We start from the raw sequence: 23,662 nt of genomic DNA on the forward strand, positions 1-23,662 counted from the left end.
TATTAGCAAGTAGATGGGGTCGCCATGGGTTCTCCCCTAGGTGTCCTGTTTGCAAACTTCTACATGGGTACCATCGAGCAAAAAGTCTTAGTCGACATGAACTTGAAACCGGCCATATACTGCAGGTATGTTGACGACAGTTTTACACAGGTACCTGATGTCAGACATCTGCAGGAGCTGAAGGAGGCATTTGAGCGGAGTTCCGTGCTGCGTTTCACTTACGAGATGGAAAAGGATGGGAAGCTGCCCTTTCTAGATGTAACAGTCATGGAAAAGAGCGGAGGTTTCCACACTGCAGTCTACACTAAGGAAACGAACATAGGAATGTGCCTAAATGCCAACAGCGACTGCCCAGACAGGTACAAGAGGAGTGTTGTTAACGCATATGTCGACCGTGCTCTAAGCCACAGCTCAGAATGGAAGCAAGTCGACGAAGAACTCTGTAGGGTAAGGCAGGTCCTAGTCAACAACGGCTTCTCCAATGGTTTCGTTGAAGACATCATAAGAAGGAAAGTGAAACACCATGCAACCTCTGAAGAGACAACTAACACAACACCTATACCCCCTATTAAACTATTTTACGGGAACTTCTTTTCCACAGCTCATAAAACAGAGGAAAGGGTCCTGAAAGATATTGTTAATAGAAATGTTATCCCTACAGACAAAATCAGAGGATACAACTGACGATTTACTATAAAACCAGAAAAACGGCCAGCCTACTCATGAGAAACTCTCCAGACACAAAGCAGAACGCTTTAAAAGAGACCAACGTCGTCTATGCCTTCAAATGCCCACTTGGGGACTGTAAGCTCCAAAAAACCCAGTATATAGGCAAGACAACAACATCCCTTTCTAAGCGTTTAACGATGCATAAACAACAGGGTTCCATTAAGGAACATATAATCTCTTCCCACAACCAAACCATCGCCAGAGAAATCCTAGTAAACAACACAGAAATCATCGATAGATACAGCGATAGCAGGCGGCTTGACGTTTGCGAGGCACTACACATCAAGAAGTCAACACCAGCAATCAACAGCCAATTATTGCACAACTATATTCTACCCACCTCAAGACTCCGGTCCAATATAGAGCATCAAGAAATATGGACCAATAGGCTTTCTACAAACACTTCTATTCAATATCCATTGTTTCGTGTTCTGTCTTGTGTTGATGAAATTAATACCCTATTAATACTCTTGCTCTGTCTTGTGTTGTTGAAATTAATACCCTATTAATGCCACATCTTGTTCTGTCTTGTGTTAATGCCACATCACCCCTTCCACCTCACTCAAATGTAGATATAAAATCGGAGATGCGTAAGTTCTATTCAGTTGTGTATTTGTGAACTAAAATCTTTGAAAATGTAATAAGTTTTACGAAACGCGCTCGTGTCGCGTCAGACTAGAAATAAAAATGAATTTTGGAGAATTGATTTTTGATTTACCTCCAACAGTGAAAAGAAATGTACGAAAGATTGAGAAAATTCGTGTTAGAATTATTAATCTTACTTTTTCGGTCATATTTAATAATATATGTCTACAGGAAAGACTGCTACCAAAATATACTAATATTAAAGCGCACGACCCAGCAGCAAGGAATCAAGCCTTCACGATAAAATATCGCCAGGATCTGATTCGTGATCAGATATACAAGGCAGAGAATGAAATCAAAGACAACAAAACGCAACTACTTCATGCTACAAACGAGTGGAGAAATAGCAACATCGACGATAGTATCCGTACCCGCATTGAACAACACCTCGACATCCTCACAGACCAACATCACCTCAGCACTGAAACAAGGATTATCAAGAAACTAACAACATTATATGGAGGACCTATGGCAATTCCACGACCAAGAGATGGCTTCCTGAACCTTGCAGGAATTAACCTCACTGAGGACCAAGTCACTCTCCTAAATCTGGGCATAAACTGTCATGTTATGTCCAGACCGAGTGAGATGGCCCGGAAAGTAGAGTTGGAAATTCTGTTGGACGACATATTCGACCTCGAGACACAAAAGAAGGTCACTACCAAAGATACCTTACAAGCAGAACTTATTGCAGAAGGAGGAAAGAATCGAGGCAATTACAGAAGCACCATACTGTCCCCCGAGCTTAAAGCGGCAGCTAAAAGCCTTCGTGAGAACAAGGAGATAGTTGTCAGGAGAGGTGACAAGTCGCCAATATATGTCATTCTTAAAAAAGACGAATATCTGGCGAAAATGAACATCATACTCTCTGACCAAACTAAGTTCCAAAGGGTAACGAAGGACACTACAGCCGAATTAAAAGCAAAGGTCGACAAACTGATCGAAACTGTGAACGCCAAGAAATCCGGACTCCACCTGCCAAAGATCATTGGGGAATATAAACCTGGATATGCGTATGGAAATGTCAAGACACACAAGCCTGGAAACCCACTTCGGCCAATCATCAGCCAGATACCCACACCCACGTACAGACTGGCGAAGCGACTCAACGGCCTGCTGACTCCTTATGTTCCTTGCGCCTTCAGCCTGAAGTCTCCAAAGGAATTTGTTGACTTACTGCGGGGCACACGGGCCACAGGGATAAGAGCCTCGTTGGACGTAGAATCGCTGTTTACCAACGTACCTGTGGACGAGACAATCGGAATGATAGCCGACAGAGTGTATCGTGATCCAGCCTGTACTCCTCTTGACATACCAGAAAATATTCTGAGGAAACTACTCCAAGCTTGTACTAAAGAGGCACCCTTCTTGAGCCCGGATGGGCACATGTATAAGCAAGTAGATGGGGTCGCCATGGGTTCTCCCCTAGGTGTCCTGTTTGCAAACTTCTACATGGGTACCATCGAGCAAAAGTCTTAGTCGACATGAACTTGAAACCGGCCATATACTGCAGGTATGTTGACGACATTTTTACACAGGTACCTGATGTCAGACATCTGCAGGAGCTGAAGGAGGCATTTGAGCAGAGTTCCGTGCTGCGTTTCACTTACGAGATGGAAAAGGATGGGAAGCTGCCCTTTCTAGATGTAACAGTCATGGAAAAGGGCGGAGGTTTCCACACTGCAGTCTACACTAAGGAAACAAACATAGGAATGTTCCTAAATGCCAACAGCGACTGCCCAGACAGGTACAAGAGGAGTGTTGTTAACGCATATGTCGACCGTGCTCTCAGCCACAGCTCAGAATGGAAGCAAGTCGACGAAGAACTCTGTAGGGTAAGGCAGGTCCTAGTCAATAACGGCTTCTCCAATGATTTCGTCGAAGACATCATAAGAAGGAAAGTGAAAAGCCATGCAACCTCTGAAGAGACAACTAACACAACACCTATACCCCCTATTAGACTATTTTACAGGAACTTCTTTTCCACAGCTCATAAAACGGAGGAAAGGGTCATGAAAGATATTGTTAATAGAAACGTTATCCCTACAGACAAAACTCAGAGGATACAACTGACGATTTACTATAAAACCAGAAAAACGGCCAGCCTACTCATGAGAAACTCTCCAGACACAAAACAGAACGCTTTAAAAGAGACTAACGTCGTCTATGCCTTCAAATGCCCTCTTGGGGACTGTAAGCTCCAAAAAACCCAGTATATAGGCAAGGCAAAAACATCTCTTTCTAGGCGTCTAACGATGCATAAGCAACAGGGCTCCATTAAGGAACATATAATCTCTTCCCACAACCAAACCATCGCCAGAGAAATCCTAGTAAACAACACAGAAATCATCGATAGATACAGCGATAGCAGGCGGCTTGACGTTTGCGAGGCACTACACATCAAGAAGTCAACACCAGCAATCAACAGCCAATTATTGCACAACTATATTCTACCCACCTCAAGACTCCGGTCCAATACAGAAGCATCAAGAAATATGGACCAATAGGCTTTCTACAAACACTTCTATTCAATATCCATTGTTTCGTGTTCTGTCTTGTGTTGATGAAATTAATACCCTATTAATACTCTTGTTCTGCCTTGTGTTGATGAAATTAATACCCTATTAATGCCACATCTTGTTCTGTCTTGTGTTAATGCCACATCACCCCTTCCACCTCACTCAAATGTAGATATAAAATCGGAGATGCGTAAGTTCTATTCAGTTGTGTATTTGTGAACTAAAGTCTTTGAAAATGTAATAAGTTTTACGAAACGCGCTCGTGTCGCGTCAGACTAGAAATAAAAATGAATTTTGAATTGATTTTTGATTTACCTCCAACAGTGAAAAGAAATGTACGAAAGATTGAGAAAATTCGTGTTAGAATTATTAATCTTACTTTTTCGGTCATATTTAATAATATATGTCTACAGGAAAGACTGCTACCAAAATATACTAATATATATGTATATATATAATATATATATATATATATATATATATATATATATATATATATATATATATAATATATATATATATATATTGGTGTATACTGGCAGCAGGTTTTCTTTCAAACATGTTTCATTGAATATGACCGCATATTCTGTATTTATTTTTTTCTGGTTTAGGGCTTCTATCCCTCTAACTATTTTCTTAGCATCAGGGCTTAATTGGAATAGGAGTTCTCCAAAACTCATTTTCGTACTTTTAAGGTGAAGAAAAGAAGTGATTTACTATAGAGTGTATTACACTTATTTGTATAATTTGCACGACGTTTCGAACCTCCATGGTTCATTCTCAAGTGAACAGATCTTACAATACTAGTTGATTTTATACCCGCATTAGGTCAGGTGATAATACAATGAAGGTGAAAAACATGGGGGATACATAAGGGATAAACATAGGGGCTGCAGAATGCTTATTGGCCCATACGAGGCATCTCCTATCTAAACACAAAGATTAATCCAGTGTAATTGGCCTGTTATGTTGGACATTGTCTTCTGTGTTGGCATCGATATGTTCTTGTCTTGTCCTTACTCTCATGGTGGGTAGAGTAAATAGTTCCGTGATTTGGGTGTTCATGGTAGGTCGCTCTATTCTTATGTGAATTGCCTCAAGAATTTGTAATCTTCTTGAATCTTAGGTTTTGTCTATTATGCAAGTATTCTTGTTCAACATTTCTCTTGTTAGAGTAATGTCATGGGCTTGTCTCATGTGATTCCTAGGGGCACCAGATTGAAGATGGCATGTCAAACGCCTCGTCAGCTTGGTCGACGTCATACCTATGTACTTACGATGAAGGTTACATCCTTCGTGGGGGCAAGTGTACATGTATACAACGCTTGACTGCTGTAGAGGGTTCTCCGTCGGCTTCGGGCTGTTTTTGATAAGGAGTTCGGAAGTCTTCTTGGTTTTGTAGAATATTATCAGGTTTATGTTTTGGTTAGGAGTAGTGCTTTTTACTCCTTTACGGATTATTTCTTTCATTATTCTTTCCTCTTTTATATGTTCACTGTGCATGTTGATTTGTAATATAATTTTATTGGGGTGTTGTGGTTTCTGTTCTAGGTTCTGAATTATACCAACGGTCCAAGTGTCTTCTTATAGCAGCGTTTATTTCCGCGTTGCTATATCCGTTGTTCACCAATACCTGAGTTACTCTTTCAAACTCTCTACTCACGTTGCTTCATTCAGAGCAGTGGGTAAGCGCTCGACGAATATAAGCATTGAGAACACTGGCTTTGTATCTTTGGGGCACTCACTTCTACCGTTCAGGCATAATCCTATGTTGGTGGGCTTGGTATATACGTTGGTGCTTAAAGAGGTTCCTGTTTTTGTTATTAGTACATCCAAGAATGACAGACTGTTATTTTCACTATTTTCATGTGTAAATCGGAGTACTGACTCTCTCTCTAGGTGTCTTTTTAGGTCAATTAGTTCATCTGAGTCTTTTACTATTACGAATATGTCATCTACATAACGGCAGTATACAGTTGGTTTTTGTCTGCTACTGAAGACCCTATCTTCGATGGTTCCCATATAAAAATTAGCAAATAAAACTCCTAAGGGGGAGCCCATTGCTACTCCGTCTATTTGTAAATACATGTCTCCTTGTGGACTGATGAAAGGGGCTTCCTTTGTACATGCTTCGAGAAGACTTTTCAAGTGTGGCTCAGGTATGTCTAATTTGGGGGTGCTCTCGTCTCTGTATACTCTGTCCAGTATCATTCCTATGGTTGTGTCGACTGGGACGTTGGTAAAAAGGGATTCAACGTCCAGGAAGCGATAATTCCATCGGGCTGGGTAGATTTGATCAATTCTAGGAAATCTGCTGATGATTGTAGACTAAACTTACTTGGAGTGTATGGAGTTAGGAGTTCATTGAGTTTCTTTGCCAGGTGATAAGTTGGGGTTGGTATTTGGCTGATTATAGGGCGTAGTGGGTTACCTGGTTTATGCGTCTTAACATTGCCGTAGGCATATCCTAGCCATAGTCGCCTTGAAGTTTATTGAAATGCACACTACCTTTCTTTGCGTTGATTGCTGTAATTGTTTTGTTTACTTTCCGCTTAAGGTCTTCTACGGGGTTCCTCGTGATTCGTTGAAATTTGGAGTCGTCACTTAGGATGTCGCTAATTTTGTTCATGTATTCATGGGTAGGAATCAATACATATGCTGCTGTTTTGTCGGCTTTTCTTATTGTTACGTCTTTCAGATTTTTTAGTTGTTTCGCTGCTTCTTTGAGTCGTGGGTTAAGATTGTAGATGAATATGTTCCTCGTTTTTTCCCTGCTTCTGCAGGGAAAATATATATATGTATATATATATATATACATATATTATATATATATGTATATATATATATCATATATATATATATATATATATATATATATATATATATATATATATAAATATCTATATATCTATATATATATATATATATATATATATATATATATATATATATATATATATATATATGTATATATATATGCAGAATAACCACATATGAAAAATAGAAACTGCTTAACGCGTTTTCGGCTAATTCGCCTTCATCAGAGCAAAGTAGAATGAAGATAAGATTGCTGATCAGACCTTTATATCCGCCTGGGCAGATCACCTGACCACCAAAAATAAGTGGAGGAAAGGAATTATAAGAAAGAAGGTAACTGCAGAAGGCCTATTGGCCCATACAAGGCAGCTCCTATGAATATCTCCAAGTGCCATACGTGTTTAGATGATTGCTATATTGTAATATAGCAATCATCTAAATATAGCAATCATCAATCATCTACAATATAGCAATCATCTAAACACGTATGGCACTTGGAGATATTCATAGGAGCTGCCTTGTATGGGCCAATAGGCCTTCTGCAGTTACCTTCTTTCTTATAATTCCTTTCCTCCACTTATTTTTGGTGGTCAGGTGATCTGCCCAGGCGGATATAAAGGTCTGATCAGCAATCTTATCTTCATTCTACTTTGCTCTGATGAAGGCGAATTAGCCGAAAACGCGTTAAGCAGTTTCTATTTTTCATATGTGGTTATTCTGCATACTTGGATCAGTGTTTTTGTGATCATTGTTGCATATGTATATATATATATGTATATATATACATATATATATATATATATATGTATATATATATATGTATATATATATGATATATATATATGTATATTATATATATATATATATATATATATATATATATATATATTATATATATATATGTATATATATATATGTATATATATATATATATACATATATATATATATATATATATATATATATATATGTATATATATATATGTATATATATATATATGTATATATATATATATATATATATATATATATATATATATATATATATATATATATATATATATATATATATATATATATATATATATATATATATATATATATTATATATTGTGACGGTGTTCCCCCCCTTTATTTCTCCCACGCCTGCAGTAAGAGTCATGTCTACTTTTCCCAAGCGTTCTCTACGTTGCAGGCTACAATTTGATATATGGGAGAGAGTGGAGTGTTCTCGGAGAGCCGAGAAATTTGTGAAATAGTAATATTTTGACCTGTGGTATAGGCCCTTTAGGGAGCCAAGATGGCGCTTGCCTCCCTGATTTCCCGCCAAAACCATGTGACGTCAGTGGCACCGGATTGGTCACCGACAGCAATGTGGCACCGGGAGCCAATGAAAACCTCCCGTGGCGAAAGTGACGTCACGAAGGAAGGGGGTCCGGCCAGCGCGCCGAGCTGGCGCCAGCAGTCAGACACGACACGTCAAAGAGGTCGGACGTGCGACGATTGGTCCTGTCAATTTGACAGTTGTTTCCCGCTCCCGTGGATTTACGCGTCACCTGAAGTCTGCCAGTACTCTGTGAGGTCTTCCCTAGTTCATGTGTTGAACCAGAGAGGGAATCGACGGTTATTTGAGCAACAAGTGCTCCAGTCAGGTACTGTGCAAGAAGAAGCAGTGAAGCCGTGCAGTGACGTATGTGACGTCTGTGGCAGTTCACCAGTTCGTGACAGCGTAGTGGCTGACAGAGCCACTGGGTAGCTGAGGAAGGAGAGGACTATTTTGGGGAATCCGGGCGACTGTAGCTGAGACGTAGGCGGCAGCCGTTGCTGGGAGAAGACGACGGCCAGGAGACCGACTCCAACCCTTCAAGAAGTCAAGAAGGAGGACGGACCTGCAGTGAAGAGGGCACGGAGACGACGCGCTAAACGGTGGGACGACGAGAGGCTCTGGTAAGACACGACGACGTGTCGTGTGGGGGCGTTCCCGACACGAGGACCAGGAGCTACATCTCGACTCTCATCGGAGGATAGGTTGAAGTAGGTGTTTCTAGTTCCCTCCCCATTCCCCTTTAGTTAGCTATATTATTCGGCTATATTATCTAGCCTGAGGATTTTATATGTCGTGAGCAAGTCTCACCCATGTCACAATAAAGCACCAGTGTGCAGGATAGTACTATCAAGAGTACTTATAATTTTCATGTTTATTATTGGTGTGTACAGGCACCCAGAACAAGTGATAAATTTACTGTGTTTTGTATATCTTTCTAGAGACTTTAAAGTGAACGTATGGTGATAAATAATATATAATATTATGCCAGTATTTGGAGGTTAGGCTACGTGCCCAGAAACTATTTATTTTCCATGTATTGATATTTGATTTATATACAATATATGTATGTCTATGTTCATTCAGTGATTAATCATTTGTGAGTACAGTGAATTATTGCGTTATCGCCCACGAGAGAAGGTACTGAAAACTCCAGTGTTAATACTTCATAATATGTCATTGAATGAAGGGCAGTGAAAGCCATTACAGTGAGTCATTGTAGCATTGATTGTAGAAAAGACTGTTTGAGCCCGAGTACAGTGTAACTAAGTAATACGGTCTATTTGTGCCAATATCGAGTGTGAAAGTTTCTAGTAATATTGGAGAATTTAAAGAAACAGCGCGCGTGAATCTGAAAACAAGCAATAAGCTTCCACACGGGGGCCAGGCGATCAGCTGTTCTTGACACTTGATGAGGAGGGGAGGTGTTGCCACCTAGTGAGTGCATACTATTCGTGGGAACTACCAGCCGCTGCCTGGATCAGTTGATTTATTTATTATTGTTTGGCCTTGTGACATCTTTCATACATTTTAAGTAAAATACAAAACTATCTTTGTGTTTTTATCATCTCCTCCATTGATCTTGTGGCTATATTATACTGAAAGCATAGAGTGATAACAGTAAGTACCTGCCTGACTCCTGATCTTTTGAGTGTGACCTTGCCAAGGCTACCACTAATTCCACCAGTCCACTGAGGTGTTACTGGCCACCTAAAACACCAGTTGGCGACCTTGTGGTTAACCGTAGAGCCCGATTGTTGGGGATAGCACATGACAGTCAAGTGAACGAGCCGTGTTCCCACTCCTTCTCAATCAGAGGCCGTTGAGATTGACTGGGAGACTCTCCTGGTGTGCAGTGGCGCCGTGAGGATCGAGTGAAGACCCGCAGGGCTACGGTGAGTGACCTTGAGCATAACTATTGCTCACCCCAGAGTAAGGATAGAGAAAGTGAGAACCCCAACAATATATATATATATATATATATATATATATATATTATATATATATATATATATATATATATATATATATATATATATATATATATATATATATATTACCTGCTTTTAGATGAGGTGATATGTTACAACAGTTTTGGATGAGGTGAAAACAAACTTTCAACACAAGATAGAACACGAAGCAATGGGTATAATATTGGGTAAGTTAAAGGGAAGAATGGAAGTAACTGCAAAAGGCTTATTGGCACATATTTCTTGATGCTTCTATATTGGTGCGGAGTCTTCAAGTGGGTACAATATAGTTGTGCATTAATTGGCTGTTGATTGCTGGTGTTGACTCCTTGATGTGTAGTGCCTCGCAGATATGAAGCCGCCTGCTATCGCTGTATCTATTGATGATTCCTGTGTTTTTTTTTTGTTAAGACTTCTCTGGTGATAGTCTGGTTGTGGGAAGAGATTATATGTTCCTTAATGGAGCCCTGTTGCTTATGCACCAATATAGAAGCATGGCCGAGAAGTGAGTTCTGGCTACTAGGTACGACATATATATATATATATATATATATATATATATATATATATATATATATATATATATATATATATATATATATATATATATATATATATATATACATATATATATACATATATATATATATATTAGTATATTTTGTTTGCAGTCTTTCCAATAGACATATATTATTAAATATGACCGAAAAAGTAAGAATAATAATTCTAACACGAATTTTCTCGATATTTCTTATATTTCTTTTCACTGTTGATAGTAAATGAAAAATCAATTCTCCAAAATTCATTTTTATTTCTAGTCTGACGCGACACTTGATTACGAAACGTGTTCAAGTGTCGCGTCAGACTAGAAATAAAAATGAATTTTGGAGAATTGATTTTTCAATTACCATCAATTGTGAAAAGAAATATAAGAAATATCGAGAAAATTCGTGTTAGAATTATTAATCTTACTTTTTCGGTCATATTTAATAATATATATATATATATATATATATATATTATATATATATATATATATATATATATATATATATATATATATATATATATATATATATATATATATATATATATATATATATGCTGAATAACATTTAAAAAGCTCTGGATTTGGAACTTATAATAATAATAAAGCAAATATGTATGTAAATTGTGTATATTTCACTTTTAACGACAAAATATACCATAAAATAATAAAAGAGCTTTAACACACTGAATCTACAGAAGCATATTTGTTCACTCACTGTGGCAATCTGGTTGGCCCATTTAGACGAGTCTTTGAGTATTTGACTGGTCAAGTTGGTTGAGGACGGCTTAGGACTTGGAAAGTGTGAGGTGATGATCTTGTGGGAGACACAGGAGGTTGTGATAAGTCTGGCTCCTCGCCTGTGTGGGAGACGCAAGAGGTTGTGATGAGTCTGGCTCCTAGCCTGTGTGGGAGACGCAAGAGATTGTGATGAGTCTGCCTCCTAGCCTATGTGGGAGACGCAGAAGGCTGTGATAAATCTGGCTCCTAGCCTGTGTGGGAGACGCAGGTGCTTATGATGAGTCTGGCTCCTAGCCCGTGTGGTCACTCATCTGAACTTAACAATACACGAAACTGGAGAAGGGTTGGAAAATATTATCTTGTATAAGAAAATCCAACAGATTATCTAATAAAATCTATCCCTCCACAAGTCACTGGGGTTTTCGTGATATACAGCGGCCACAACCTAACTGAGTAATCAGTCTGGGAACCAACATATAAGATGATGAATAAGATAATTGTCTAATTAATATTCAACAGTAAACTCTTATTAAACACATTATTGTAGAAACTTAACGAAACGTTGCCTGGTGCGTTTTGTATTGGAAACACTGTGAGAACTGAATGAGTGAAAACATTTTACTCACGACATCCCCCGCCATTGACTAGGCTGTGAAAGGAAATTTATATTTATTGAAACTACGATCATTTCTCAATCAGAGACAGCGCAATCATGTCATTTATTGACGAAGAAACATTTGCACAAAATTTGTATAACACACACAACAATATAACCAAACACAGCACATCGGGTAAACAGCCTCACACAATTGGACACAAATTATTGCAAGTCAAGTCAATAACCCCAACAAATCAAGTGTACAAACCCCAGTAAGTCGAGGATACAACCCCGAGCAAGGTGAGTACTCAACCCCAGCAAGTCGAGGACACCTTCCCCAGCAAGTCGAGGACACCCTCCCCAGCAAGTCGAGGACACAACCCCAGCAAGTCGAGGACACAACCCCAGCAAGTCGAGGACACAACCCCAGCAAGTAGAAGACACAACCCCCACAAGTTGAGTACTCAACCCCAGCAAATCGAGGACACCTTCCCCAGTAAGTCGAGGACACAACCCCAGCAAGTCGAGGACACAACCCCAGCAAGTCGAGGACACGACTCCAGCAAGTCGAGGACACAACCCCAGCAAATAGAGGACACAACCCCAGCAAGTCGAGACCACAACCACAGCAAGGCGAGGACACAACCCCAGCAAGTCGAGGACACAACCTCAGCAAGCCGAGGACACAACCACAACAAGTCGAGGACACAACCCCAGCAAGTAGAGGACACACCCCAGCAAGTCGAGGACACAACCCCAGCAAGTCGAGGACACAACCCCAGCAAGTCGAAGACACCTCCCCCAGCAAGTCGAGGACATCTTCCCCAGCAAGTCGAGGACACCTCCCTCAGCAGGTCGAGGACACAACCCCAGCAGGTAGAGGACACCTCCCCAAGCAAGTAGAGGACACAACCCCAGCAAGTCGGGGACACCTCCCCAAGCAAGTCGAGGACATCTTCCCCAGCAAGTTGCGGACACATCCCCCAGCAAGTCGGGGACACCTCCCCAAGCAAGTCGAGGACATCTTCCCCAGCAAGTCGAGGACACCTCCCCCAGCAAGTCGAGGACACAACCCCCAGCAAGTCGAGGACATCTTCCCCAGCAAGTCGAGGACACCTCCCCCAGCAAGTCGAGGACACCTGTCCCTGCAAGTCGAGGTCACTTCCCCCAGCAAGTCGAGGACACCTGTCCCTGCAAGTCGAGGTCACATCCCCCAGCAAGTCGGGGACACCTCCCCAAGCAAGTCGAGGACACCTCCCTCAGCAAGTCGAGGACACCTCCCCCAGCATGTCGAGGACACCTCCCCCAGCAAGTCGAGGACACGTCCCCCAGCAAGTAGAGGACACATCCCCAACAAGTCGAGGACACCTCCCCAGCAAGTCGAGGACATCCCCCAGCAAGTCGAAGACACCTCCCCCAGCAAGTCGAGGACACCTTCCCCAGCAAGTCGAGGACACCTCCCCCAGCAAGTCGAGGACACCTTCCCCAGCAAGTCGAGGACACCTTCCCCAGCAAGTCGAGGACACCTGTCCCTGCAAGTCGAGGACACCTCCCCCTGCAAGTCGAGGACACCTCCCCCAGCAAGTCGAGGACACCTCCCCCAGCAAGTCGAGGACACCTCCCCCAGCAAGTCGAGGACACCTCCCCCAGCAAGTCGAGGACACCTCCCCCTGCAAGTCGAGGACACCTCCCCCAGCAAGTCGAGGACACCTCCCCCAGCAAGTCGAGGACACCTCCCCCAGCAAGTCGAGGACACCTCCCTTAGCAAGTCGAGGACATCCCCCAGCAAGTCGAGGACACCTTCCCCAGCAAGTCGAGGACACCTCCCCCAGCAAGTCGAGGACATCCCCCAGCAAGTCGAGGACACCTTCCTCATCAAGTCGAGGACATCCCCCAGCAAGTCGAGGACACCTTCCCCAGCAAGTCGAGGACACCTCCCCCAGCAAGTCGAGGACACCTCCCCCAGCAAGTCAAGGACACCTCTCCCTGCATGTCGAGGACACCTCCCCCTGCAAGTCGAGGTCACTTCCCCCAGCAAGTCGAGGACACCTCCCCCAGCAAGTCGAGGACACCTCCCCCTGCAAGTCGAGGACACCTCTCCCTGCAAGTCGAGGACACCTCCCCCTGCAAGTCGAGGACACCCCCAGAAGTCGAGGACACCTCCCCCAGCAAGTCGAGGACACCTCTCCCTGCAAGTCGAGGACACCTCCCCTGCAAGTCGAGGACACCTCCCCCAGCAAGTCGAGGACACCTCTCCCTGCAAGTCGAGGACACCTCCCCCTGCAAGTCAAGGACACCTCCCCCTGCAAGTCGAGGACACTCTCCCTGCAAGTCAAGGACACCTCCCCTGCAAGTCGAGGACACCTCCCCCTGCAAGTCGAGGACACCTTCCCCAGCAAGTCGAGGACACCCCCCAACAAGTCGAGGACACCTCCCCCAGCAAGTCGAGGACACGTCCCCCAGCAAGTCGAGGACACTCCCTGCAAGTCGAGGACACCTCCCCACAAGTCGAGGACACCTCCCCCAGCAAGTCGAGGACACCCCCAGCAAGTCAAGGACACCTCCCCAGCAAGTCGAGGACCTCTCCCAGCAAGTCGAGGACACCTCCCCCTGCAAGTCAAGGACACCTCTCCCAGCAAGTCGAGGACACCTCCCAGCAAGTCAAGGACACCTCCCCCAGCAAGTCAAGGACACCTCCCCAGCAAGTCGGGGACACCTCCCCCTGCAAGTCGAGGACACTTCCCCAGCAAGTCGAGGACACCTCTCCCTCAAGTCGAGGACACCTCCCTAGCAAGTCGAGGACACCTCCCCAGCAAGTCGAGGACACCTCCCCCAGCAAGTCGAGGACACCTCCCCCAGCAAGTCGAGGACACCTCCCCCAGCAAGTCGAGGACACCTCTCCCTGCAAGTCGAGGACACCTCTCCCAGCAAGTCGAGGACACCTCCCCCAGCAAGTCGAGGACACCTCCCCCAGCAAGTCGAGGACACCTCTCCCAGCAAGTCGAGGACACCTCCCCCTGCAAGTCAAGGACACCTCCCCAGCAAGTCGAGGACACCTCCCCTGCAAGTCGAGGACACCTCCCCCTGCAAGTCAAGGACACCCCCTGCAAGTCGAGGACACTCCCCCTGCAAGTCGAGGACACCTCCCCTGCAAGTCGAGGACACCTCCCCTGCAAGTCGAGGACACCTCCCCCTGCAAGTCGAGGACACCTCTCCCTGCAAGTCGAGGACACCTCCCCTGCAAGTCGAGGACCCCTCCCTGCAAGTCGAGGACACCTCCCCCTGCAAGTCGAGGACACCTCCCCTGCAAGTCGAGGACACCTCCCCCTGCAAGTCGAGGACACCTCCCTGCAAGTCGAGGACACCTCCCCCTGCAAGTCGAGGACACCTCTCCCTGCAAGTCGAGGACACCTCCCCCAGCAAGTCGAACACCTCCCCCTGCAAGTCGAGGACACCTCTCCCTGCAAGTCGAGGACACCTCCCCTGCAAGTCGAGGACACCTCCCCTGCAAGTCGAGGACACCTCCCCAGCAAGTCGAGGACACCTCCCCCAGCAAGTCGAGGACACCTCCCAGCAAGTCGAGGACACCTCCCCCTGCAAGTCGAGGACACCTCCCCAGCAAGTCGCGGACACCTCTCCCTGCAAGTCGAGGACACCTCCCCTGCAAGTCGAGGACACCTCCCCCAGCAAGTGAGGACACCTCCCCCTGCAAGTCGAGGACACCTCCCCCAGCAAGTCGAGGACACCTCTCCCAGCAAGTCGAGGACACCTCTCCCTGCAAGTCGAGGACACCTCCCCAGCAAGTCGAGGACACCTCCCCCTGCAAGTCGAGGACACCTCCCCCAGCAAGTCGAGGACACCTCTCCCTGCAAGTCGAGGACACAAACACACAACACTCACACAAACAACTGCATGAAGAACCAACCTTGTGCAAGAAGCCATGACTGTTGACGCTCCGCACCGGCCAGTGGCTCGCAACGCTGACGTCATCACAGCTGTGGATAATAAAAGACTTCATTGTCTCGTCTGTATTCGAGGGACATAAATGTCTTAGCAAATGCCCCCCAATTTGAACCTTTTTTAAATCTGAACCTTTTCTTAACGTTCAGATTTACAATCTATACACTAGGTTATACTAGGTTACAATCTTTACACTAAAACTGCTACTTCCCCTGACCCGCACTGTGGCATTGACTTCATTAGTTCCATTGACAAGTTTGTCAAATCTAACTCTAGTACTTTTTCGGACCTGTCTGCCTTTAGAAGGGCCCTTATCCCCGTTCTTAACAGCTTGTTTTCTAAAAATCATCACCTTCCTCGTCGCTTCCAGCTTGCCCTTGCCTCCCAGAAATCTAACAACTCTATTTTTATCCTTCCTTCCGACAAAGGCAATTCGGTGATTGTCCTTGACCGTGAGGACTACCTCCAGAAAGCAGATGTCTTACTCCCTGACTCCCGCACATATGCCCTTCTGACTTCTAACCCTTTGTATCGCCTTAAAACTTCCTTTAACCGCAAACTAAGACAGCTCTCTAGCCCTTAAACTGCGCATGGCATATATACGCCCTGAGTAACATGTCCCATGGTGCGCATGGCGTATATATACGCCATAGGGTGCCAGGCCTGATTCAAATGGCCCGCGGCTACACGGGGTTCACAGTAACTTCCTCAGGGCTCTTGTACACAGATGCCATTTTAAAAAAAAATCGTGGGCAATATTCTCAGGTGTGAGAGGCACAGTACTGTTGGAGCAACCAAGGCCGGCGCACGCAGCATGAGCGAACAGCATTGATGTTCAGCTTGTGACCACAGCATCGCCGAAAAATGTCAAAATAAATATATAATTGTTATTATTTAGCGATGACAATATTACAGATGACCAATGACTGTGATATAAATAACCAGGGTTGTGATAATAGCAGGATTGTTGTAATAATTAGCGCTGTGGGAGGAGTGATGCTGAGAGACGGAGGGAGATAGCATCGTTTACTGACTATGTGGCCACCTGTTATTGTTTGCATTCACCATACCAGGTCAGTGGTTCTCTATGGTGAACACAAATGTAGATACTTATATATAATGTGTGTATTAATGTAATAACAGCAAACGGATTATGCTGGGAGGAGCCATATGGGTGACGGAGGTGACGTCGTCTGCACGATTTGTCTAGCTGTTTAGAGGGTGGCCACTATGCTCTTTGGGCGCACTACAAGCTTAGGTGTACAGTTACGGTGCATAAAACATGTAGATATTTATATATAATATGTGTATATAGGGTAATAACACTGCAAAAGGTATTGTTGGGGGAGAAAGTTTAGTGCGTGTGACCTTGAAAGAGTGAGGGAGCCGCCAGCCGCCATCTGTGTATAGCGACGACTCTTAGTGCCTGAACTAACTATATCAGCTTAGCTGTACAGTTGTGGTGAACAAAATATACACATACTTATATATAACGTCTGTATATAGTGTAATAACACCACAACTGGTATTGTTGGGGGAGAAAGTTTAGTGCGTGTGTTGAGGGAGTGGCAGCGAGTGGCTGGCTGGTGTGTGGCGGTAACTCCTCGTTGCTTTTCGACTCTCAATACCAACTTAGTGGTTCGTTATGGTGACCAAAACATGCCAATACTTATATATAACCTGTGTATAGAGTGTAATAGCAGCAAAACTATTTGTTTATAGTTTTATAAACATAATAATTGAATCACTAATATGCACATCATACTTTTGAGTATAGCGATTATTAACCACTTTTATTATATAAATATATTACAATACACACTATTGAATAATATTACTGCAAAAAAACTAAGAAAAAATCAATCGGAGACATTGAAACAATTAGGTAATAATATCTTTGTGGCAACTCCCATCTGTCAACGCGGGTGACGCTGACCAGGTCTGACGACCACTCTGTCAACGCCCACTTTTTGCCAGACTTCCTCGGTCAATTGCGCCCAAAATATGTCACCTACGATTTTTTTTTATTTTTTCCGTGCTCAAAGGACACAAATTAACATGTTTAGAAGACGAAAAAAAAATTTTGAATTTTTTTTTTTTTCTTGCGCACAGGGGTGTAATTGTCCGAAGGACCCCTGAGCAGTGTAAGGGCTAGTCTTTGTCCTCCTGACTTCGATCTCATTAAACGTTTCCGTGTCATCTGCCCATCTCTTCTTTATTTCTATGGTCTACCTAAGACTCATAAACCTGGTGTTCCTCTTCGTCCTATCACTTCTTCTCGGGGCTCTGTCAGCTATCCTCTTGCCTCCTGGCTCGCTAAAACTCTGACACCTTACCATGGCACTTTTTCCCCTGCCCACCTTCGTTACTCTCGGGACTTCATAGAAAGACTGTTCCTGCAGCCCTCTTGTAAGATGCTTAGGCTTGATGTAGACTTTCTGTTCACTAGTGTTCCCCTCGATGACGTTCTCTCTTTCCTTAAACAGAAGGCGACTGAGTGCCTTCTTCCTCTCCTGCTTCCCACTGACATTTTCCTCGAACTCATTAGACTCTTTGTTGACTCTAACTCTTTTCTTTCAACGGTAAATATTACACTCAAACAATCGGTGTTGCTATCGGTTCCCTTCTCTCCCCCTGTTCATACCAATTTCTACATGGAATACTGAACCTATTCTTCTTCTTCCTTCTATTGATATTCGTCCCTCTCTCTCTCTGGCTTTGCTATGTTGATGATATTTTTGCTTTATGGCCTCATGACCTTAGTCTTTTCCAGCCTTTCATCTCCTCTCTTAACAATCTGGCTCCTTCCATCCATTTCAAAGTTGAATGGGAATATAATTCCCTCCTTCCTTTTCTTAACGTTCAGGTTCACAGCTCTGTGTCCAGGTTCTCTTCCTGTGTCTACCGCAAACCTATGCATAGTGGCATGTACATTCACTTCTTTTCCTACCATCCTCCTTCTGTTAAGAAAAATGTCCTTGTCTCCCTCTTCCTCCGCGCTCTACGCATCAGCGACCCTCAGTTTCTTGATTCTGAAATTGCCTTTATCTACAAATCATTCTCTCGCCTCGATTACCTCTTGCATTTTATCAACTGTGCCTATTCTCAAGCTAAACGAAATTTCTTTCATCTCAAACCTGCTTCCAACACTAGTAGCACTGTGGTCTGCCTATCCTTTATATGTGAACTCAAAACTTTTACTAATACCTTTCGTCCTCTTGACATAAAGCTCGCCTTTCGACAAACTAACACACTTCATAGCAATCTAGTTCGCACTGATCTTCCTGCTTCTAATGCTGCTGGTGTCTACTCATTTCCTGTTTGTCTTGTCCTCTCCAATACTTTGGCGAAACTGGCCGTACACTTAATGACAGATTTAAAGAACACAAAAGAAGTGTTAAGTCTGCAGACACAAACAATGCTCTCTTCTGTCATGTTAGGGATTCTAATCATTCTATTCATTGGTCTTCCTCCAAAATATTCTTTCCTGCCTCTTCTCAACACAGACGCTGTCTTGTTAAATCGACTCTGATATACCACGTATCCAACATGAACTTGAGTCCTGGCTTTGTTGCTGTTGACTTTTTCCTTTCACAGTATGTACTAAATGTTCTAAACTTTCTAGCAAACGTGTCCTAACATAAGCTTACCCTTCCATGTATCTTTCTTCCTTTCCCTTGTTTTCTCTTACGATTCCTTTCTTATTCCTATTACTATCACCTTATTACACCCTAGGCTTTCGTACCTTTTGCCTTGTTTTTACTTCCTCTAAGACTTCCTTCTCCTCACCTCTCTCTTGCCTATTTATTGCCTTCGCTTCCTTCCCTCATCATTACGGGCTATTAATGCCCGTGCCACCTCTTGAGTGGCTTAATCTTTATCAATCAATCTTCACTCATCACACTCACAGCCCCGCTCCTGTGCCAGGTAAGTCCACTACGGGCTCACCATAGCCCGTGCTACTTGGAACTTTTGTTCTGAGTAGCTGAATCTAAAACAACAACAACATCATCGCACTCGACTTGAGAATGGTCCAGGATGGACCGAAACGTCGTCGTCGTCGCTTAACTTTCTAGTGTGTGGTTTGGTCAACAGTAGATTTACAATGATGCGGCAGGTTCATATTCCTATATTCAGTCTGCTTGTTTTGCATTAGACTGGAAACTTATACTATGCTTGGAAAGTTGTACTCTGCCTGGAAAAATCATAATGTTTACAGAAATCGTGGCGCTATATGGGATGAGTGGAGTGGTGTTGATACGCACTAGGAGCTTCATCCCTGACTGACTGACAGGAAGTTAGAGCACTGGGCCGGTAGACAATTGCCTCTCATACCTACAACAAAGTGATTTGAGGTTCTTTTGAGTCCTTAACATAGAATATCTGTGTGAAATACTATATAATTTACTTAATCTTCTTTAAGTCAAATTGTAGAATGATACATGGTTGATACCTGGTTGATGGGGTTCTGGGAGTTCTTCTACTCCCCAAGCCCGGCCCGAGGCCAGATTTGACTTGTGAGAGTTTGGTCCACCAGGCTGTGTCTTGGAGCGGCACGCAGGCCCACATACCCACCACAGCCCGGTCTGTCCGGCACTCTTTGAAGGAAACAATCTAGTTTCCTCTTGAAGATGTTCATGGTTACCTGGTTAGGTTGATGGGGTTCTGGGAGTTCTTCTACTTCCCAAGCCTGGCCCGAGGCCAGGCTTGACTTGTGAGAGTTTGGTCCACTAGGCTGTTGCTTGGAGCGGCCCGCAGGCCCACATACCCACCACAGCCCGGTTGGTCCCGCACTCCTTGGAGGAAAATCTAGTTTCCTCTTGAAGATTGGTTGTCCCTGTAATATTTCTGATGCTCGCTGGTAGGACGTTGAACAACCGTGGACCTCTTATGTTCATACAGTGTTCTCTGATTGTGCCCATGGCACTTCTCTTCACTGGTTCTATTCTGCATTTTCTTCCATGTCGTTCACTCCAGTACGTTGTTGTTTTACTGTGTAAATTTGGGACCTGTCCCTCAAGTATTTTCCATGTGTATATTATTTGGTATCTCTCACTTCTCCTTTCTAGTGAGTACAATTGGAGAGCTTTGAGACGATCCCAATAATTTAGGTGCTTTATCTCGTCTATGCATGCCGTATATGTTCTCTGTATTCCCTCAATTTCAGCAATCTCTCCTGCTCTGAAGGGGGAAGTGAGTACTGAGTAGTACTGAAGACGGGACAACACAAGTGATTTGAAGAGTACAACCATTGTAATGGGATCTCTGGACTTGAAGGTTCTCATAATCCATCCTATCATTTTTCTGGCTGACGCAATACTTGCTTGGTTATGCTCCCTAAACGTTAGGTCGTCGGACATCATTATTCCAAATCCTTGACATGCTGTTTTCCTACTATGGGCAGATTCGATTGTGTTTTGTACCCTGTATTATGTTTAAGATTCTCATTTTTGCCGTATCTGAGTACCTGGAATTATCACCGTTAAACATCATGTTATTTTTTTGCTGCCCAATCGAAAACTTTGTTAATATCTGTTTGTAGTTTATCAATATCTTCAGCAGAGGTAATTTTCATGCTGATTTTTGTATCATCTGCAAAGGATGACACGAAGCTGTGACTTGTGTTTTTGTCTATATCTTATATGAGAATAAGGAACAGCAGTGGTGCAAGGACTGTACCTTGAGGTACGGAGCTTTTAACTGCGCTCGGACTCGATTTTACTTGATTGACTGTTACCTCTTTGTGTTCTGTTCGACAGGAAATTGAGTATCCAGCGTCCTACTTTACCAGTTATACCCATTGACCTCATTTTGTGTGCAATCACTCCATGGTCACATTTGTCGAATGCCTTTGCAAAATCTGTGTATACGACATCTTGCATTTTGTTTTTATATAATGATAACATTAACAACTAAATTGAATGAGCTGAGGATTAAGAAAAATCTATTGATAAATCACATAAGTTCGCACACACGAGTTTTATGTAAATTCATGATCTATCTAGTCACTGATTCCCAACTTTTTGGACCATAGTTGGAACCCCCCTGTGGGGAAAACGGACTCGTGGGATTATTAATTTTAATTACTATGATTCATTTATTTATAATTTATTTAAATATTAATTATTTCTTATGATAGCGGACTATATGATACGCTAGCGGACTGTATGATTCAAATTATCCCACAAGTAGCTTTCCTGCACAAATTTGGATGGTGTTTAATTATATAGTCTACCAAATCTAAATTTATCGATTGGTAGAAATTTGCTACTAATGGCTAGTCAACTATGGCAAACTGGGTTAGTAATATAAATATTCCAGCTTAGCTGTCATGTAGAGTCTAGCCTGGTTAATAAGCAATAGGCTCGTCCACATTGTGTAAGCTGAGTCTCCTACTGGATCATTCTGTAACGGCGTCGTAGCGTGCCTGGATTGCAACCTGATAATATGCTTCTATTGACTCCTTCCCTTTCAATTTCAACTGACAAATAGTCAACGTAATAAACTGCAACCAATATATGATGGTTATATCAAGAGTAAGATATTATATCTAGTCTAATTAATTTATGCGTAACCGTTTCGGGTGGCTTGCCAAGCCGATAACCGGTCAGCCCTGATATACATTAATGGCCACAAATGATAAGATATAACAGTTCACTTGGGTACGGAACACTTTCCTTAAGGCAACCAAAGTCAAGTTGATGATAGGAGAATCTGGCGTCCTCCAACACTGATATTCACGGGAAGTTTTCGTGGAGCTTGTGCGAGCGAGCATGATCTGTTGTTGTCATTTAATGGCGTCCCCTCCCCTGCTCCAGGGGACGCATCCCAGGAAACGGTTCTGACTTTATTGACAATGGGAAGGAGACCTTGTTTTTATTGGTGATTTAATTACACCAAATCTTGGAGAGTACTTTTTTATCTATTCTGGTTCCAAGACTGGTGGTTTAAGAATGATTTTATATGAGTTTTATTGATAAATCAAAATCAGGTAACAAGGCATGAGGTAACATTTTCTCAGAGACGTTACGAAACCCAAATTTCTTTACATGATTGACTGACAAATTTACATGACAGGATTGATTGATTTACATTATTGTTAGTAGTAATTGGTGTCGGAATTTTGGACACCCCTGAATATTTTGTTTCATATTCCGCGGGACCAAATGCCTATCTTATGCTAGAAAATGGATGAAAGAATACTGAAAGACATCACTGGCATAACGTGACCTTTAGTGACAGTAACCAGAAGATGCGGTCCACAAGTTACTATAGGAGCAGAAGACCGCAAACTTACTCAAGATCGATAAACTCTCAATGCAATAAAAACGCCTTAAAAGAGGCTAATGTCGTCTATGCCTTTATGTACTCATTTGGAGACTGTCAGTCCCAAAGATCTTGACAGTAGCCAAGCCCCCAACATCTCTTTCAAGGCGTCTAACTATGCACGAATAACACCGAAACAAATGACAAGCACAACAACAATAATATAAGATTAGATATAGCCGAGGCAATTGAGATCAAGCCCACTCATCCAGCTATCATCATCGAGCCCCCACTTGGGTGTACCTCACCCCCACCTCCCAAACCTCCATTCTCTCCTCTCTATTCCACTCTTGTCTCCCTGTTCTTCCTCTAGCACGCAATATGTGCTCAAATTCGACTCTAACTTTTAGAGAAATGGAGCATAAGTCGCTTCACTTCCTCAGTTTTGCGTTTCTGAAACTTTCAAGCACACTATCTGCCATGATATTGAAACAATGCAGTTGTGCTGTATTTATGATTTCGTAGTTATCATGTTGTTGATCCTCT

At 43.2% G+C, this 23,662-nt stretch overlaps 1 protein-coding gene and 1 long non-coding RNA gene across 2 annotated transcripts in view; one reads left to right on the forward strand and one right to left on the reverse strand.

The window, feature by feature from the left end:
* The window catches only part of LOC123774194 (uncharacterized), a 236,164-nt gene that overhangs the window by 41,803 nt on the left and 170,699 nt on the right, over positions 1-23,662 (forward strand). The gene's annotated exons all lie outside the window — the stretch shown is intronic.
* Positions 11,229-23,662, reverse strand: part of LOC138356584 (uncharacterized) — a 20,802-nt gene continuing 8,368 nt past the window's right edge. Inside the window, exons 2-3 of the long non-coding RNA XR_011224541.1 lie at positions 15,816-15,885; positions 11,229-11,411 (exon numbers count right to left, since the gene is read on the reverse strand). This is a non-coding gene — a long non-coding RNA (uncharacterized lncRNA). The remainder of the gene's footprint in view (positions 11,412-15,815; positions 15,886-23,662) is intronic.

This window comes from Procambarus clarkii, chromosome 73 (assembly GCF_040958095.1).
Source record: "Procambarus clarkii isolate CNS0578487 chromosome 73, FALCON_Pclarkii_2.0, whole genome shotgun sequence".
In the NCBI taxonomy this organism is placed as follows: Eukaryota; Metazoa; Arthropoda; class Malacostraca; order Decapoda; family Cambaridae; genus Procambarus; species Procambarus clarkii.